General features: G+C 37.3%; 1 pseudogene; it reads left to right on the top strand.

Annotated features, from left to right (window-relative positions):
• The first annotated feature begins 1,370 nt into the window (after window positions 1-1,370).
• LOC149274313 (small nucleolar RNA SNORA35) lies at window positions 1,371-1,479 on the top strand (annotated as a pseudogene).
• Window positions 1,480-20,478: the final 18,999 nt, after the last annotated feature.

Here is a 20,478-nt window from a genome sequence, read left to right on the forward strand (position 1 = left end):
ATACTGTTTCAGTACTTGGTTAGCTCTTTCAGCTTGTCCATTGGATTGTGGGTGGTGTGAAGAAGAAAAATGCAGTTCGATACCCCTGAGCTTACACATGGCCCTCCAAAACCTGGAAATGAATTGTGATCCTCTATCGGAAATTATTCTTTGAGGTACACCGTGTAAACGTACGATCTCTTTCATGAAGATCTCGGCTAAGGTACTGGCAGACGGCAGTTTGGAGAGAGGGATAAAATGAGCTTGCATGCTGAACAGATCAACTACAACCAGAATTGTCGTGTGGCCTTTGGAGGGAGGTAGGTCTGTAACAAAATCCATGTCACCAAAATCAGGAATCTGCACTCACTCCCCACAGGAACTCAGGTGCTTAGCTGTGCCAGGAAGGGCCAGCTCCCCAATAAATCAAAATAGAAAAAGGCTCCAGGCACTCATGGGTTCCATCAGGCAGATTTATTGGAATAAATCTGCCTGATGGAACCCATGAGTGCCTGGAGCCTTTTTCTATTTTGTAACAAAATCCATGGCTTTATGTTGCCATGGTTGTTCTGGAACAGGTAGTGGACATAACAATCCTGCCGGTCTGATGCGGGGTATTTTATTATGACCACATACGTTACATGCTTGTACAAAGTCTACAATGTCCCGAGTCATAGAAGGCCACCAAAAATGTCTCTGGAGAAGAAATTTCACATTCCGAATTCCCCGATGACCCACTACTGGAGAAGCATGACCCCAAGATAAAACGGCTTTACGAAACCGCGGCTGAACATATAATCTCCCAGGAGGTGGTGTCAGTCCCTTAGGACGAGGTGTCTGCGATTTGGAGATGCGCCACATGAGGGTGTTGTGAATGGTGGCAATGATTTTGGTAGGAGGTATGATTGGTTCAACAGGGGTGTCAAAATTAAGTGCTTCGTGTTTCCTGGACAATGCATCTGCTTTACGATTCTTTGAACCCGGACGAAACGAGATCGAGAAATTAAAACGGGTAAAAAACAATGCCTTGTACGAAAAGATTGCAATTTATCTGAGGCAAATTGCACAAAAAAGCAAATCCTAGGATTTAATTGTCTTTTAATCCAAGACATTTCAGGGATCTTGTACCAGATGCACCTGGTCCCCAGGCACTGATGAGGGAAAGCAGAATTGGGGCTACCATTTTTATTTTTAAAATCCCCCTTACGGAAAAGAAGCAGAACCCCCCAAAAAAGATGCAGAGTATGCTACAGCATGGGCAAAAATTGCGTCGGTAACTGCTTCAAGCTGTACCACACCGTTGCCTATTTTATTTCTTTTTTGTTCCTGCTCCAGCCTTTTAATTTTTTTGTCTATGAGCCTAAATTTTGCTCTGTATATATCCCATATATTTGCACTGACAAGTGTCCCCTTTGTCTATTCTGTGGCTGGATCAAATCCCTTCTTGCAGAAAGGCCAGGCTTTCTTGTAACCTGTCCCTTCTGATAGTTGGGTACAAAAATTTTTGACCCGGATGTTAAACTTCCAAATTGAAAAACTGAATTGCTCAAATGTGGCCTTTTAGCCCCGAAACAATCTGACAAACCCATGTCATGGTTGGTATCACTGTACTCAGGGGATGTTGCTGAACATATATTGTGGTGTTGTTTGGCAGTGACATATACAGTATCTTACAAAAGTGAGTACACCCCTCACATTTTTGTAAATATTTTATTATATCTTTTCATTTGACAACACTGAAGAAACACTCTGCTACAATGTAAAGTAGTGAGTGTACAGCCTGTATAACAGTGTAAATTTGCTCTCCCTTCAAAATAACTGAAAAACTTTGTTTTCAAAAATATTTGGGTTGATGGGGTGAATTTCATTGGCCGGCTTCAAAGATGTCCAAAATAGGACATTGGGTCATAATGACCAGATTTGGGGAAAAAAAGGTTTTGAAATAGCAATATGCTACTTGTTACTTATTGCCCTACAACTTGCAAACAACAAACAAACATAAAAACATAGGGTATTTCTAAACTCAGGACAAATAGTAGAGTCTAATTAGCAGGTTTTTTTTATCAGCTTTTGTAGATGAGTAATATTTATAGTAAATCAGATGATACAATGAAAATATGGTATCTAAAGAAAGCCCGTTTTGTCCTGAAAACAAACAATATATAATTTGTGTGGGTTCAGTAAATGAGAAACAAGAAAATTACAGCTACACATACAGCCATTGTCACGAAAGGTCCAAACAATAAAATCAGCCATTGTCACGCGGGGGTTAAAGTGTTTCTCTCCATGTGGTATAATAGTAATCTTAGGTTTTAATGAACAATCTAGCTCCTCTCTCAGTGGCTTCCCACTGTATCTAGGCTCTGATAAACCATGTTTTAATTACATTCAGTGGCATGCCAAGGTTGATAATTACTGTAAGTCTAAAATCCCAAAGCAGACTAAAAGTGTATGTGGTAATGAGAACAAGTTAATGAAAAGATTGCCTGATACGTCTGCTATAGTTATACTGCTTTCAAGTCTGATCTTCCAATATGTTTAGAACAGCATACATTTCACTAATTAGTAAGCCAAGTAAAAACTATATTGTGTATAAGACTTTCTATAACAACACATCCATGCAAGGGGTATGACAACACTAAAACTGACAGGGTATATATATAATATATTAGTACCCCATTAATTTTAGGACTGGCATATGTTTAGAGAGAAAGTATAAATGACACATACACTTTCACTTAGCAGATGTTCTGAGGATTCAACAGAAGAGTTACCAAATTAGATGACATGATTTCAAGTTAGAAGTGAGAAAAACTTACTTTACAGAAAGGGTGCTAGATACTGTACCTGGAATACACTTCAGAAAGTACTACAGACCAACACAGAAAAGGAATTCAACAAAGCTTGACATTTACATTAAGTTATAAAGAATTTCTAGCACTTATAATTGTGTTACCTTGATATTTACTTATGTCCCTAGGGGTTATGTGGCCATTAGATCCTGCAGCAAGAAAAAGATGAAATCACACACTTACAACAGAATCACAAAGACAGCTTGCTGTGATGTGTTTGATGGTTGACTGGAAGAATACCTACCAAGTATCCCATCAACATCAAGGCTGACAACCACTTTTATGATAATTGGCATAATAAGGCCCAGGCCTAGTAGGTCTAGGATGGTCAGATCAAGTGGAGCAGCAGCAGCTCCTGGTGGGGCAGCCCTCTATTAGTCACCCTAGTGTTCCATAGCTCTTAATGGAAGATCAAAAATCCTTTAAACGGTAGGTTGTACTATAGAGGTCTGAGCAGATGATGTCCACAGTCTAATATGCATGAGAACTAAAGGCCTGGGTTAGAAGGTCATATTCCAGGCTCTAGAGGAAGAGGACTCAGTAGAAGAAGAGATCCTCCGCTGCTTAGGAGTTTTGAGGTTGAAGGTCTTGCTGTTAAATTTTATCAGAATATTTGGAAATATATTCTAGGATACTGCATTTACCACTACTAGGTACAAATGTGCTTGAATATATATATATATATATATATATATATATATATATATATACACACATATATATATGTCCCAATAAAATTTATGATACATATTTAAAATAGCACTATGATTCCCAAATGAATACAAAACAATAAACAATACATCCCTTAAAGAATACAAAACTAGTTTCACTATAGCAGTAGAACAAAATCTAACTAAGTCAGTAAGTTGTTAACTATTTGTGAACTGATGCTAGTAGGTGGCTGGAGGCAATTCAACAAAGCCTTCCCTAAGAAGAGAAAATAATTCTATACTGCTCCTCCAGCTAAGCAAGACTACAAGTGCTCAATTCTGGGAAATTCTTTGTTTAATGTGTTTTTATTAATTTGGGGATCATATGGCTATTTTAAGTATTTATCATTATAAGTTAAAGTTAATATATATATATATATATATATATATATATATATATATATATATATATATATATATATATATATATTTGGTTATGAATTGTACCATATTTACCATACTACCTGAACTCAAGCTGGCCTAGATGTTTAAGATTCGGGCTTTAATGATACTTTATATAATTTGATGGTAGTTTGTTGCCTTAATGCAGCAGTTGTGGGTTAATCAAGTGTCTTTGTTTTAAAGATCTTGCAAGAAATCTGTTTAGAACTGTCAACATCATGGGCCTGTGGGAGTCATGTGTACATAAAACAATGATTCTAAGTAACTAATTATGTTTTGTTAAGCACCCTTACTGCATTAAGTGAAACTGCTTAACAAAACATAATTAGTTACTTCACTAAAATCACTTGTGTCTCCCCTCAGCAATCATCGCTTCTTTACACTCATGTCTCTATGATGTCATCCAACCTGCACCTAATCGCTAGAATTCCTTGACTTGTTCAGTCTGAGTGTTCCCTAGGTATTCACTAAAAACCACCTGTTCAGAACCAAATAATTCTAAAAAAGAAGCTATCCCACTTACTTCAGCATGTGATCTTTGGGTCAAATCATCCTCGCTTATGCAGACTCTCTCGCCTTCCTTCTAATTCCCCCTCAACCACGTAATAGACTGTAACTCAAAATAACAGTGCCCTCTTCTCCTTCTGGATCAGTATGTCTAACGCTTATTTGTGTTTTTAATAATTTTGTATATTATTATTTTTAATATTATTATTAAATTTGTATTCTCCCTTTGTGATTGGGCTATGGAATTTGGAACTATAAATGAAAAATAGCAATAATCATAATTGTAAATTGGATCCAATTGTACCTAGATTTAAAAGTGGGACCTGTGTCCGGGTCTGTATGATATGAATCTAGTTTAATGAACAGTATAATGTTCCAGGCAAGCAAAAATAGCCACCAAAACTCAATATAAATATATTATGAATAAAATATTAAAACTTCCCCAATGTATAGCCACAACCCATGTCTGGCACTCTCCAAAGCCTATTCAAAACTATATATACAATGGCGCTCATACAATAATAGAAAAAAACAAAAAGCAGTAGATATAACTCCCTCTAGGGCGCTTCAGCTGTGTTCCTTTCCAAGTGCTATATGGTTTCATAAAGTGCTGGATGTTTTCTCAAAGTGCAGTGTCCAATAAAGAAAAAACACACAAATAAATCGATAGATAGATAGACAGATAGATAAGAAAAAGGTGCAAATCACAGGATCAAAAGCCTTTAATGTCCTCAATTGTCTGGATGAGAAAAAAGTTGCATGTTTGATCCCTCCACATTGCTCCATTTATTTACAATGCTTGTTCACAATGCGTCCGCTTACAGCAGCAAAGATGCGTGCATCTCAATGTATTGGGCGTATGTATGGGGTCCTCTTATGGACAAACATCTGTTACCATATGCATAATGTCAAAGACAGACTCGTCAAAAGAAATAATGTACCTTAAAGTACTTTATAAGTAATATGAATACTTTAAAAAATGAAAACTAAAGCACTTATGTTAGGATGAAGCTGCAGCTCTATTACTCCGAGGTCCAACAATTATCACCAATAATTGGCTGCTTGAAGCAACCAGTCAGTGGCAGAAAAGTGCTCCAATTAAAATGTTGTTTGACCCCTTCACAATGTTTGCCAAAACAGCGCTGGGGCTGACCTGCAGTAAGTATATCAGTACTAAGAAATGTGTTTGTCCTGAACACTTCACCTGCTACGAAAAATAGCTGGTGTATGGGAAAAGGGACAAATGCATTTGGAGGGGCTCTTCATTTAAAAGGGGGACACCACCATCTATCAGTCTGTCCATCAAAATAGTTAAATGAAAATGATTTTGAACTAGAACAAAATTATATACAAGACATTTTTAGTTGCTCCCTTGAGTCATAAATGTTTTCATGGCGTCTAAAAGGTTGCAGATTACCATTATAGCTCTAACTGTGATAAGTGCCTTTTTTGTATTCTTAAAGAAAAACATTTCAAAATGTCCCTGTTTAGAGAGTATATGTGTCCATTAGTGGGTAATAATAGGCATAGCTTTTATAATCGCTGAATATAACCGCTGTAGTTTCTCCCTGTTTGTCTGCTACCAGAACATTCAATATGCCCATCAATTATTCAAATCTTGTCCTTGTTTGCACTATAATGTGCCAACAGCTAAACTGTGGAGAGAAAAGGAACATTGCAATAAATATAACAAAAGGCATGTTTCTGTCAGGCCGAACATCTGGTCCATCACCTCTCTGAAAACCAAATAAATTTTAAGTAAAAAAGTTGTAAAGCAACTTTGCAAGGTGTTGTTTTTTTAGTAAGATACATTACAGGGTTGGAATTAATGACAGGGACTCAGACAGCTGTCGCCCCAGAACATGTCTATTGTATGTTAGTAAGTCTTGTTCCCACCCGAGGCGCAACAAAAGCCACCACAGCATGAGGACTATGCCTATGTGAATGCTTAATGTAAAAAGGCATGGCGTGTGTGTGTGGATGCTTTTTTGTTAGGGAATCAGCTGTAAAAATGTACATTTACTTTGTAGAACTTATGTACCTGGGTATGTAAAGCATGTCATTACATACATAGTTGGAAGCTGCGTCACTGGTAAATTGACACTTTGCCCCTCATCATGATTGTTTCACAAATTATAAACAGTATTATAGATCAATATACAGTTTCCAATGTATTTGTAGTACATAATACAACAATACATTCAATGTTTGCATAACCATTCTGGACAAATTATGCTAGTATTTGCCAAATAAAGGATACAGTTAGGTGCTAAATGACAAGACATCTGTTTTAAATGATTGATATCATTTATTATCCTTTATTTATTTAGCACCAACAATTTATGCAGTGCTTCTTACAGTACATGTATGACAAATCTAGAACTGACAGACTAAGACAAACCGATGCATTTGGTAAGAGCTTGCTTGCAAGCTTACAACTTAGAGGATCAGTTTTATAAGCCATATGAAATAGTAAAAGCATTCAAAACAAAACATACTTGTAGGTGATAATACAACCTATGATGCAACATCCATCATTATTATTCTGAAGGTCTTTTGTGTTATAGACCACAAAAGATCACCTGGCAATTTCTAATTTAGAACAATAAATAATAAATTTTGGATAAACTGCTAACTGGTTGGTGACCAATCTGCGGCATTCTGTTTACTGCAGAGGAAGCCTCTGCTTTTAACTATAAACAAAAGCCTTTTTTTCTTTAATAGAAGTCTTTTGTGTGCAGTTAAACATGTGAGACTTCCCCAGAGACGGGGGAATTGACTGAAAATCGGCTCAGTAGCTCATAAGCTGCCCCAATGCTACAGAAAATGATTTTGTGCTAAAAACAATAGTGGGTGGAGGATGTTGAGGTGCCACAACATATTAGACACACGGTTGACATTGTGGGTCCACTTTGCCAACCACGTATCACATATGTTGTCAGAACTGAAAAGGTTAATGGCAGCTGGATTTTGTTATTAGCATCAATTATTTATATAGATTTACCAACGCTTGGTACAATACATAAAGTGTTACAACCTCAAACTGACAAAGAATAACTGATGTCACAAAGATGTCATAAAGTTTCTTTTCAACCTTACAATCATGGAGAGCAAAGCTTTACTTACCGCTCTTGTATTAAATGCAAAATACCTTTCAATCTGTATATGCAAAGACTGAAATTAATATGTTATATTATTCATAGGGCACATCCAGAATATGTTGTGGTCATGACCTGAAAAGATAATCCATTTATAGCTCCTAATGAATTATTTAAACTGAATCAACTAACTACATGAGCTTGTCATACTGCAGATCTGTCTGCAAAATATTTTTATTTTTATTGATCCTATCTTGTCTAGTTAACGAGCCCACATGGCTCTGGTTGTAATTAAGGCATTTTACGTGCAAAAGTCCTATTATATAAAGTAAATTAGTGAGCAAGAATGACAAGCATGGCGTGTTTCAGGTCATTTGTTGTGTCAGCAGCAGAGGATACCCTATAAACAAAAGCCGCTTTAAAGGAACAGATAGGGCAAACGCTGTGGGTGAGGTAAGGCGGGTGCGAGAGAGAGTATGTATATACAGTCGTGTGAGAATGAATGTTTGTGACCCTCTTTGAATTCTATGGTTTTACATAACAACATAATAACAATCATCTGTTCCTTAGCAGGTCTAAAAATTAGGTAAATACAACCTCAGATGAACAACAACAAGTGACATGATTTATTCAACAAAAATAAAGCCAAAATGGGGAAGCAATTGTACGCCCTTACTGATTCCATCGGAATTAAAATGCTAAGTATCAGACAGGTGTTGCTAATTAATTGCCCTTGATTAATTAATCAACAGCTCCTCCAACACCATACACTTACATACACACAGACACTCTAAAAATATACACTTACATATATATACATACATACATTCACCCCCATTTTAGAGAGCTACACATTTATTCACAATGTTTATTAGGTCTGTTGATAAAGTAATTCACATTCATTCTGTTTAAAAAACATTGTTTTCAGTAATGTATTAATCGGTAAATTTCATACTATACCAGACATGCAGATGTGCACCGGCTGCCATAGAGGAGGGTCCAGGTCTCCTGCAGCGCTGCAGGGGATCTGGATCTTAGTCTTGTAGTCAGACCTCTGTTTGAGGTCTGATTATAAGACGACCTTGAATATAAGACGAGGGATATTTTTCATAGCATTTGCTCTGAAAAAACATTGTCTTATAATCAAGCAAATACGGTAATTTTTTTCAGGCTTCAGCCACGATATGGTATATCAAATCACATGGGTAGGGATTGAAAATACAGACCGCAACTGGCGCAGTAACGTCAATCAACTTTTTGTCATCCAGTGTCAAAAAGGCACTTACAAGTAACAGTAACACATAGTTCCAGTATCGCTTTCTTTTGCCAACAACACTGGGAACCGAAAGAGTACTATAAAGTCTCATTCTACTCAAACATAAATTCACAAAAAGTCAGCCATGAGGCTGATGAGGTTTATAAATACTCATCAAATAAAGTGCCCACAAAAAATGTCATGGTTAAATCAGATATAAGTATCAATAAATTATCATACATAGATCAATGTTCTAATATTTATGGTATATACATATAAACAACTCCATAGTTAATTTATAATAAATACATTAAATAAACTTATTTAAAATTAAGTATAAAAGTATTCCCCAAATTAATTACATTTTAGAATTCATATGAAAAATATAATACATATTTGTATACATACAAAAATAAAAAGTTTAATTAAAATCACATTTTATTAATGATTATTAATACTACTGGCTTAAGAGGTTTGGAGGTAGTGAGTGTGATCACGATCAGTCGAGAAGGTATAGTCCAGGCCGTTCATAGACTTGATGTACCAGTGCGTCATAAAGGGGCGCAAATGGATTAATCTAATTTTTATTTGTTTACTTTTTCCTTTCATGTATGTATCTATAAAAGGGTAAATCACCCTTTTTTTGTTAACTTGTCAATTTACTCCACACTGTGTGCTTTGGCACATCTAATAATGCATTTTGCTTCCTTAAGGTTAACTTTATATTTGCTTTCATCCTTCTCATTATGAGTCTATTTATCGCTCTTTAATGCCACATAGTGGTTTCCATAGTGGTTTCCTATTTCTTTTATTTTTGCTAACAAGTTTAATGCAATACTTTGCAGCCTTTAGCACATCTCTTAAATATATCCATTTCTGCTGGTCTTCATTGAGATGGACATCAAAGACTCAACTATATATATTTTCATTTTAGAAAATTCAGCCTTTCTAAAATCTAAAACCTTACTTTTAGTGAGGTCCAATTCAGCCTTTGTCCTTATATTAAACTGATTCATGATCATGGGAGCCCAAACACTCTCCTACAGCGACATCCGTAATCAAGTCTCCATTTGTCAATACCAAATCCAACACAGCCTCCTTCTTTGTTGGCTCTCCCATCAATTGCCTAACAAACAATACCTGTAAATAATTTAGATTTCCATAATAATCAATATGAAATTATTTTTCATTTCAATCCACCAGCAAGGTGAAGGGCTCGCTTGAGTTGCCCTGTGACAACACTATGATCTTTTCTGCTTCCAGGAGTGGATTTGACGTCTACATGTAGTGAGATCCTGACCCCCCTCCAAGCAACAATAGTATTCATTTGGCTCAGGTTGTAACAAGTTCAACTGAAAACTCACTATAAACTCAGATATGAGAGCTTGTGTCAGAGCCGGTCTAAATATCAGATGCCAAGCTGATGGATTTCCACTATTCTTTGTCCGGTGTTCCCTCCCTTGTAGAACACTGCCTCCTGAACCTAGAATTTCCTTGACCTCATACCTGGATGCCAGGGGGGTTGGTGTCAGAGAAAGAGAGGGAGTGGAGCAATGAACTTATTCTGTAAAATATTTATTTTCTACATGACTCACAGAGGTTTTATTGAATTTTCCTTAGGCTGCAAGGGGTTACCGATCTGTTTTTTGCCTGTAAACGTTTGGCATGATATACATATTCTGGCCTCGGATGACTTTATTACACAGCACACCTAAATAGTGAAGTTGGAGGCCATAGATGGGGGTGTCTGGGGGTACAGTGTGCACTCTACCTACTGCAGCAAGTTTTCCTTTCCAAATTTACATAATGCACTCTCTCATACAAGACCTCTCTTTTTCCTTTAATGTGTCCCTGTTGGATTATTATTATTATTATTATTACCATTTACCATTTTTAACTTGTGAGACTAAATGGACATGTATGTTACTTTTGTGGGATAAAGTTTAGCTCCACATTTAGGTAAACTAGTACCTGCTTAACATCCCTTGTGTGGCTGCAACTTATTCATGCACTAGACAAAAGACAGCCACCACTGTGTGTTAACCAGACCTCAACCAGTTTAGCACCCCTCCAAATTAAGAATTTTGACAAAAGATCATTCCATTTGCTAGACCAGGTTAGATCAACTGGTTTTCGCTTTTTAGATCTACTCTAAAATATGCAATACTAACAGTCATTTTCAGGGAAAGCTAACCTGTAACCAGGTCACGTCAACATTTGGACAAAATGTTATTGGCTATGAAAGTTCTGCACTAGATAGGGTTTGGTCAGCCAAAATGTTTGTTAGGCTTATTCCTGAGAGATTGTGTTTTTAATGAGGGGGGGCTACCCTCAACTGAAATTTGGACAAATTCGTATTTATTTTGATAGATATTCATTAGATTAGATCAACTGTTTATTTTCTTCAGTTAGATATATCACACAAGAGGAGGTATTCACAACCTGATTTTGTAGGGGTGATGATAGGTTAGACCCTTCAACTAAAATTTGGACACAATTTTACTTTATCAGCCATGATGGATCACCATTGATCACACTGATGAGCCTGCCACAAGGAAGGAACAAAGAAGAAGATTTGTTGAAAATGCCATGGGCCACAAGCTTTTGAGCTGGCTGAGAATCATAGGAATTATAGTCCAGAGCTGAGTTTTGTCACCTTAACTGTTGTTAACTACCCTTTATTAAGCTTAGCCATCATCATCATACCTGGGAACTTCTGGGCTCCGGCTACCCGGAGCCTTCCCTTGCGGGACGCGGCCAGGACTGCACGGCAGCGGGAAACACCACCATTTAAAAGAAAAATGGGTGGGGAGCGGGGCGTGTCACCTGGCAATCTCCGGGTCAAACCCGGAGAGTTCCCAGGTATGAGCATCAAGGAAACTGTGGCTGCTGCCACAGCACTGAAGTTCTTATGATATGCAGCCACCATCATGATAACTGTTTGTTTGGCAGAGTATTTTGGAGTTGTAGACCTCACTATTGTCACTATCATGTACAACCTATTGCTGGCAGCCTGTATACTGTGAATAGCTAGCATGTTGTACTGTGCAGCTGGAAGACTACATGACAATGATATTGATATTGATACTGCATCACCGTCAGTGGCTGGCACAGCATGTTCTGGTAATAACTTTGTTATATCACCATCTGTGGCTGGCACATGATATGCTGGTAATAATTATGTTATATCACCATCAGTGACTGACACGCCATATGCTGGTATAACCTAATTCTCTTTTCTCTGCACCAGGAGCCAACAGCCGAAGCTGAACTCATTCTTGTTGTAATAAAGCATTGGTAATGCAATTAACTACTCCAGCAATAGCCCTGACACACATGTTCAAAATTTGGCCCGTGGGGATTATGCGACATGCAAAGTTCAGTTTGCCTAAAAGTTTTAACGTAATCTTCTGTGCTGCGCTGAACACACCCACCAAACACCTCAAATCCCGCACCTTGTTCATGGGAAGCTGAGAAACCATATTAACCGAGTTAATTTCAATGCAGAGGAATTTCAACGTAGTGCAGGGCCAAGAAAACCCCAAACCTGTCAAAACATGCTTTAGTGTAGTCAGCAGCATGTCCCAAACATCCGAAGCAGCAGGCCTATCATGCAAAAAGTCGCATGATACAGGTTGCACACCTGCTTCCTCTCTGACCACCCATTCAGGGAAGGAGCTAAATGCCTCGAAATATGCACGAGATAGAACATCCCATGGGAAGACATTTGTCAACATACAGTAATAGCTACCCTCTGGTACCTCACCCCGGCTCGACTGTCACATATGTTTCCGTCCTGCTCGCCTTTCTGTTGGCGTGGTTGCCCGGACAGGGGCACCATGCTTCATGTGTGGTGGCTGTGTCCCCCTGTTTCTCAACTTTGGAGACGATTGATACATCTTTTGGAATCCACACTGCAAATATGCCTCCCCTTTACACCACAATTAGTGTTATTCCACATGTTTCCAGATGACATTTCTGTTTGTGTTAAGAAATTGGTGATTCATTTCTTTTTAACTTTAAAATTGATGATAGCCCGTAATTGGAAGTCGGCCACACTCCCGAAACTCGTTGATATACTCTATCATCTGGAACACACGCACCTCCTAGAAAAATTGTCATTCCAGAATGATCAACGAATGCCTTTGTTTGATAAGGTGTGGGCTGCTTGGACGCAGGTCCAGCTTTCCCCACTGTGGCAGGGATGATTGTTGCGGTTTTTCTGTGTGATCGTGCCCAGTCCTTTCTCTCTTCTGTATCAGATTACCATATGGTTCTCCCGATGACTTGTCCTGTTTTGGTCGTGGTATGATAACATTCTAATAGAGCACTATTTTGTTTTCATTTTTCCTCCTTTTTTTATTTATTTTCTTTTTGTTCTGATGTCTGTTCTCCCGGTTGGGCTCCCATAGCCGTAAGGCTCCTTCGTCGAGTCTCGTGCCACTGTTGCGACTGTTCTTCTGTTGCTATTGTGCATTTATGCATATTTACCACTTGTGCCTCTTTATTGGGACTATTGCCAATGTATTACATTGTTTTATTTACTGTATTATCAATGTTGCTATTGATTTTTCATGTGTATGTTGTTCTGCAACTTTGCCTCGACGAACTTAAAAATGAAAAATCCAATAAAAAACTTTAAATGTAAAAAAAAAAGTAATAGCTACCCTCCCAACAACAACCTAGCAAGTGAAAGCATTCCGGGTGTACTGGCAATAACCTGATCTACATCTTCATTGTCTCCACTACCCTCCCCTGTCTGAAGTTGACCACCTCAGTACACCCAGTCATGCCACCACTCCGCTTATTCAAGGTCTCTGGGGCTCACTGTCCCATTGTCTATTAGCGGCAGACAGTGGGCTGCTGGTAATAATAACTACACTATATGTAGCTACCAACATATGTGCTGATTCTAAATATATTATAACACTCTCTGGCTAGCAGCCCATATGCTTATTTTAACTATATTATACAGTTGTTTGTAGATAGCTACATATATTTTTATTGGAACTATAGTAAACCACTGTGGTGGTGGCAGACTATATGTTAATTGTAAGTATATGGTAACACATTTTGTGGAGAGCAGACTATAATCTGGCTATGTAATTAATTGATTTTGTGATGAGGTTTCCAGTTTACTTTCACAGTTACAGATACCAGGTGTCTGGAGCTCAATCCTCCTAGTTTAGACATACATAGTTGAATTTAGGAACTAAGGAAATTGGGCAGACTAGTTGGGCCGAATGTTTCTTCTGCAAACACATTCTAGCTCAGAGCCAGACTGAGAATAAAAATCAACCATGGGGGGGGGGGAATCTCAAGAGGCCCAATACTGCATTGAGACAGCATTGCACGTAGATAGCAGCTATCAAAAAGCATAAAATAGATAGAAACCATGCATGTTTTACATTAAAAAATGTAAAGCAGTATGCCCCCTTAATACATCACAGAGCCCTGTTAGGGTGCTAGCCCCCTCAACAAAGTTACAATATCTCAGGAATTAGACTAGATCTAACAAAGATTTTGTCTGTCAAATCTGATCTAACGCAAAGCTGTCATAATCAATAATATTTTGTCCAAATGTTTGTTAATATTGTATATTTAAGGTAGATCTAATGGGGAATATAACAGTTGATCTAAAAAATGGAATGATCTTTTGTTAAACAAAATTACATATTATTATTACATGGGAGGTAAACCGGGTGAGGTGTTAAGGAGTGCCTATGAGTTGTTCTTATGTGAGCGTCTGTCTGTGGGTGTTGCAAGTACTATTTGTGTGTGTCCTCCTCTTAGTGTTGTGCTGTGTGTGGTGAGTGTCTGAGTGCTGATGTCGAACTGTCTGTCTATGCAGGCTGGACTGGCTAATGCCAGTGTGCTCATCAGATCAGTATATGCCTGGCTGCACACTATGTGAGCATAATAATGTAGCTTGTGTCCATGCATATCCATACCTGGTTATTAGGCAGCCACTGGCCTTAAAGTGCCAAGCAGCCGCGTCATCACCAGTCTGACCCCGTACAGCAGTATGTTTGACTATGATCCTGCTTTGCATATCAGTGAATGTGCAAGTGAGATAACGCACCATAAAGCTCTAAGTGGGAGTCTGATCTCTCTGTTAATAGGTTCAACTGAACCATCAAAGTGTTAATAAAGTGTAAACTTGGCACAGCATACTACAATCTATGATATTATTTTACAAAGGCAGGATTATATCAGCAATATGAGCTTAACTAAAGAGATAATGAATTGATATTTTTTTATTAAAGTGCTATGATTTAAATCTGGCTTTAACCCCTTAATGACAAGACTCGTAGTATACTTTGGGACAAAGGCTCTTTTAACATTTTTCAGTGTTGCTGTGTAGCTGTAATTTTCTTATTTTGTGCACACGCACACATTATATATTGTTTTTTTCAGGACAAGCAGGGCTTTTTTTTTTTAGATACCATTATTTTTATCATATCTAATTTACTATAAAAAAAATAATGTTTTTTTTTTTTGTTAAAAAAAGGACTCAATTTTTTTTTTACTCATCTGCAAAAACAAATGAAAAAAACTGCTAAATAGATCTACTGTTTGCCCTGATTTTAGAAATACCCAATATTTTTCATGGTTTTTTTTGCAAGTTATTGGGCAATAATTACAAGCAGCATTTTGCGATTTCAAACTTTTTTTCCTGAAATCTGGTCATTCTGTCTCATGTGCTATCTTTGGAAACAAGACACCCTGGGTATTTCAAATGCTGGTATTTTCATGCACTAATTCTACCATCAGCCTTTGTCAAACTTTACGGTAGTAATTTTTTCCCACACACATTGTACTTAAGGTGTGAATTTTCGCTTCTGCTATATGTCACTTTCAAACAAACCTCGATATGTGTTCAGTAACATCTCCTGAGTTCATCGATACCCCCCCATGCATGGGTTTGTTGGGTAATTTGGGATAGCTGGGCTCCATTGACCTGCATGGTTGAATGCAGTACCCTCTGTGAACTAATTGATGTGACATTTGGTGCCGCCATCTTGTGAATGGCAGCAATCAAATGATTGTATCCTAACATTTAGACACAGATCATGATACAATCTAAGAGGGATAAACGTATTGTCTTGAGTGTAGAGTTGTCTATGGGACTTTCTGTCCAATGGTACTATATCTGCCCTCCAAAGACAGATTCAGCTTTACAAGGCCTCGTCTAAAAATGTAGGGATGTGAGTTCACTTAAAAGGTATAGAGTTGTACCGTTTTAGCCACAGAAAGCTAATTTGGTAAAGATGATACCTTTATTGGCTGTCTAATGGACTGCACAATTTTAAGACTATCTAGGTCTCTTCTTCAGGCATATTCATTTGGTTCTTACGTGAGCATCTACCTGCAAATTGTATGCATGTGTGTCCTCCTCTTAGTATTGATGTGTGTGTGTGTGAAGTGAGTGTGAATGCTGAATTGTGTGTCTGTAAGTGCTGATGTCTTAGGGTCTGTCTTTGCAGGACCAGACTGGCAAATGCTAGTATGCCCACCCGATCAGGATATTCCCCCTGCATGCTATGCAAGCATAAAACTGAAACGTGTCCATGCGATTCCACCCATTGCCTGCACTTGTCATTGGGTGGCCACTGGCCTTAAAGTGCCAGGGCCACCATGTCATCAGCAGTCCAACGCTATATAGCAGTAATAAACCAGATGCCAAAGGCTCAGCTATTCAATGACTCAAAGACTCTTTTACTATTTGAAAATTTAATTTTTTTCTCTCTCAAATGAGCACCAAACACATTGTAAATGACAGAAATAATGCACTTTTGCCTAATACGGAAAAGTTATGTACAGTAACACAAAACATGGAGACAAACGTTTACATTTAGAACAAAACGTGACCTGATAAAACTCATAAGCAATATTATAACAAAATAGTACACACATTTTGTAAACACAGAAGCAATACACATATGTATCCGATTGATTTACCTTGTAAGATAGAATATGGATTTCTTATACCTCACAAGTGAATTATGCTTGTAAAGGTTTGACAGGATAGTTTTTCCACGTTAAATATGCTACATGCATGAGCCTCACTAATCCCCTGGATGCAGAAGATTTCAGAAAACCTCACAACATTTAACATAGAAAGATCTTCGATTCCTCCCTTTACTTTTTTTCTGTAGGATTTAACTTACACCAAACACAGGCATCGTAAACTTATCTACTGTGGCCTTTTAACATCATCCAAAGTAATACCAGATATTTCTATTACAATAAAAATTTAAGCGATATTGCCCCCTATTTCCAGGTTAATATATTAATTTTGCCCAAAATGCACACATTGGTGATCTAAAAGACCACTAAAGGATAGTTTTATTACGGGAAGAAGGATCTTCTTTGTCAAGCTTACATGTCAATACTTAAAAAGGTAGCTATCCAGATATTTAGAAACCATCAAGCCAAATGGATTTTGACAGCTATCCTTTAAGATAAGAGCTCTGCCTCCTTACGACGCACTTAAAAGGAACCCTCCTGTCTGTAAATGAAGCCTCTAAAATACATCCTTTCATTTATAGTCAAATCTGCCCAAGGATCTGCTGAACACTACAACTTTAAAAGAGCTGAACAGTAACCGGTTCAGAATTTGGAGCACTAAAGCGGAAGTTTCTTCTCAAAACACATTGTCAAACCTCCACACACCACACACTCCCTCATAAGTTAACTGAGGATTGTTAATGTTCCTTAGAGAAAGTTACATTACCGTAGTTCAGAGCTTTAGTAGATTAACCTATATGGGAAGAAAATGTAATGTGTGGGTCTTCAGAAAACCTTTCCCCTGAAAGGTAGAGTAACCCAATATTAACGTTGATATTTTGCAGCTTTATTACATTATATCCAACCACTATCCAAAAAGCCAGTGTTACTGGAGCTCTTAATCAATGTGCTTGGGGGGGGGGGTTCTTAAATTTCTCCTTCCTACAGGGGTTGAAAGGGTGTCTTTCTAGCTCCGGACCAGAGTTGCATAATCCAAATCGGTTTTGCTGTCCTTTTTCAGAACATACCGAGAAGATTTTTTTTTCTTCCTCATATTCAATTGGGTACTCGTTTTGCACGGCAACTTAATACGTTTTAAAATATATTTTTTCTTAACTAGTTACATTAATCTAAAGATTAATTAAATCTTATGTTTCCTTTTTATGTTGCCAAACAAGCAATATTTTCAAATGGTACTTGTACCCTCCTTAATGTAACCAACTCTGCAATATCCAAGTCAAATGCATTTAAAACACTTTAGTGATATTTCTATTTTTATAGACACTTCTATATATATCTATATATAATCTATATATTAATCTTTAAATATTTTGCATGTTGAAGAAGAAGAAGAAAAAAAATAAGTAAAACCCTAAAGTACACTCTTGGGGTATCTGAATTCCCAATAGGGACACCGTACTGCAGGACCAGGGCGCTATATATTAAACAAGAAGGGTTTTGTTCTTGGCATTTGGAAACTTCAGAGCTATAAGGGCTTCCAGGAAAAGCATTTAGAGCTACAACAATAAAAGTGCATGTATTTTTCTTAACCTGTGGGAAGAAAGGCTACATTAAATTGGTCACTATGATCCAGGTGCTAGCCACTGTGTATGGTACAGTCTTAGCAGCATTAAATAGAAATGAAATAGCATAATAAACGAAGCCATCTCACCAAAGCTTTGCGAAAGTACTCCTTTGAATCTAACTTTGGTGAGGAAACCCATATTTAACTGGGAATCAAACAGCATTAGAACAGGTATCAAAAAAGCATATTTTTACTTAAATGTAACTAGGTAAGAGAATATACATTTTAAGCTCATTGTGCAAATAAAGCTTTCAAAAAAATCTAAAAGTGAAATATAGGCTTGCATTCTGCAAATTTGGCCGCGGCCTATTTTTGGTTTTGCACTTAATTGTCAAGCTATAGCAACAAACATAAGAAATGTTCTATGATGAAGACCTGGAATGTCTTATATTGACAGTCATCATGTGCATCAAAATCCCACACTGCCTTAACATCAGGAGGATTGGGATACTCACTGAAAGAACTGGAAAAAAATTAAAGATCAAGACAGTCAAACAGCTGTCACTGAACGTTGTACACAGGGGCAGTTGGCCAATATCTAGATTTAAGAGCTACAAAGCTCCACATTCTAGAATTGATGCAACAGAAAACGAACCAAAAGAAAATTAGTACTCCAGACATCTCAAATTATACATAATCTCCGATCCATGGTGCACAGTATTGCTAAAACAATCAAATAGGAGAAGCAGTTATTCCCAGAGTTTGTTGCTATAGTTTAGAAATAAATGCCATTATGTACTCATTCTTTCAGCATGTAGAGTTGGATTTCTTGCTTTTAATCCTGGCAGAAAAAAAAATCTTATCTAAATAACATTTTGCAACTTTGATGCCTCCTCAGAATTCATCTGAACCCCCAATGAAGAGCTAAAAAAAAACAAAAAAAAAACCCAGCTCTATATGATGTACCAAGTGGCATGTAAATCCTACAGCTAACTATATCTAGTTCCAACAAATGTCCACATGCATATAAAAGTGTGTGCCAGTATAAAAAAATAAATAAAAAAATACAACAATGCAGTTTCAACCCCACATCGGTGTGATGTGGGGTTGAAACTGCATTGTTGTATTTTTACATCATTCACACCAAATACAAAAAATAATGTAATATGTGATTAAACCACACTAATGAAAATTCATTTTTTAAATACCTTTGGCCTGTGCAAACCAGTTCTAATATAATATGGGCAACAGAAAGGCACATTCTTTACATAAATCCTTTGAATATCAGTTAAGTCCAAACTATCTAGAAAGAAAAGGGTACTTTAACCTGTAGTTTTTTCTTTTTTTTACATTTTTTCTGAAACTCTTTTCAAAGAGAAATACGCAAGGAAACCCTAGTTAGTTGCCTTTAGGATGGCAGGAAGTGCATGTGGTTATATTCCAAAATGCTTCAAATAACATTTTTTGGGAAACAGTTTCAAAGCATGTCATGTCATGTCTATGGAAAGGGGTAAAAATGGCCTTAAGTTATATGAAACATGTTATTGTTGAGCAGGGGCATTATGTTGCTTTGATTCTTCTGCCATTTTGGAAGGCTGGAAGCTCTTAGAACCAACAAAACTAGTAATATAAACACTCAATGTTTTTGAGTTCTGGAAGTTGGTAAAAAAAGTGTTTATCATTGGCCATCTGCGTCAATGGTTTTATGGGTTAACAAGCCAGTTACACAAATTAGTTACCCATTTTTATCTTTTCTAGGAGTGGCCAGATGGCTCCTTTCATAAGAGCATAATTTAAAACAAAAATGGATCAGAGGACTGCAATACCCTCAATGCCTTCCATACACAATCCTTCCTTAAAAGGGAAGCGTTGTCACCCTTTTCATCATCCATTCATCGTTTTTGCATCTGCCACCAAGCTAATCTGGCATACAAAGTACAAGACAACACGTGACAAATATATTGACATTTTTGTTTGCTTGAATATATTATTTGCATGTGAAATTAGGCCTGAAGGAAGAAAGAGCTTTAGCAAAGGCCTTAAAATAAACACATTCTCTTCTGTTTTGAAAGATTCCTGTAACTCTATTAGCACAGGAATTTGGGAAAAACCATAATAGAATACTGGCATGACATTTATA

This window comes from Sceloporus occidentalis, unplaced genomic scaffold (assembly GCF_023333645.1).
Source record: "Sceloporus occidentalis isolate IW3139 unplaced genomic scaffold, rSceOcc1.0.p SCAF_336, whole genome shotgun sequence".
Taxonomy (NCBI): Eukaryota; Metazoa; Chordata; class Lepidosauria; order Squamata; family Phrynosomatidae; genus Sceloporus; species Sceloporus occidentalis.